The 1,226-nt window shown below is 42.3% G+C and overlaps 1 non-coding gene across 1 annotated transcript; it reads right to left on the reverse strand.

Annotated features, from left to right (window-relative positions):
• Positions 1–620: 620 nt before the first annotated feature.
• SPRG_30160 lies at positions 621–701 on the reverse strand. The gene has a single exon. It is a non-coding gene; the product is annotated as a tRNA-Ser (tRNA).
• Positions 702–1,226: the final 525 nt, after the last annotated feature.

The following is a 1,226-nucleotide window of genomic DNA, read 5'->3' on the forward strand; positions in this document are numbered from 1 at the left end:
ATTGAATAGCAAGGGAAAATACTCATAGAAATGGCGGCCTCCACCTTCGAACCATTCTTTCGGCGCTATTTTGGGGACCAAATAAAAATACCACACCACACAACCGTGCCTCCCTATCGTTGGGAATTTTTATGGCCACCAAAATTGACGAGACCATACTTGAAATGGTGAGCTCAGACCACGGACTGAGCTTGGACGAGCTTTTTTCGTCTATTTAGAGTCTTAAAACACTTGGTGAATTTGACCTAGCCAGACTCGCCACCTATACTCAACGGCCGTTAGCATTTAAATTACCGTAAAATTGATTTAACGAGCAGAGACGCTCTTCACTTGAGGCCAACACAATAGCTCCAATCCGCATATTGTAGTATTTTTTTGGGAGCTATATGGAGTTCTCAAACGAGCCAGGATTTAATGGTAGAAAATACGGTTTAAAATATATAGCGTGAGTATAGCACTCGTGGATACATCGTAGAGAGTTGCCAGAGAGCAAGGAGGATCGTGTGAATGGAGCAAAAGTAAAAAAAGTACTCGTAGCAGTCTTTTTCAGGCCCCAGGGGCCTGTATTGCACTTTGGGAGTGCGCAATTGGACTGCAGATGACTTCATCGTACTATATCTCGACAGCTGTGAGATTTGAACTCACGCGGGTGACCCCAGTAGATTTCTAGTCTACCGCCTTAACCGCTCGGCCAAGCTGTCGTTGTGCTATATTTTATTTTGATTTTTACCATTTATTTCCACACATTAATTTCTTTTTCACATTTTTTCCTTTTCTTTTCTTTTCACCCACGCTATCTCATATCGATGCACCACGGCTCACATAGCACTCTACTCCGTCAATACATACCATCAAGTCGCAATTTCTCACTGAGCTCCTGCAAATCACATTACATATCATTTATTATACCTTATTTGGCACCGAATGAAGGTTCCATTTAAAGGCAGCCACACCACGTACGTCGTGACTGTAGAATACCAAATAGTTTCTTCAGGAAAAGTAGCCGCATCGTCTTGCTTTGCCCATGCAAGCGTCAGACCTCTCATTTATTATACCTGATTTTGCGCCAAACTAAGGCGGAATTTTAAAGGCAACCGCACTGCATGCATTGTGACTATAGAATACCAAAGAATTTATCAGAAAAGTGGACACGTTCTCCGTCCTTGTGGACTTCTTGGATGACCTCTCATATTTATAATTTGGTTCTAGTCAAACGATCGCAAATT

This window comes from Saprolegnia parasitica (assembly GCF_000151545.1).
Source record: "Saprolegnia parasitica CBS 223.65 unplaced genomic scaffold supercont2.105, whole genome shotgun sequence".
Lineage (NCBI taxonomy): Eukaryota > Oomycota > Saprolegniomycetes > Saprolegniales > Saprolegniaceae > Saprolegnia > Saprolegnia parasitica.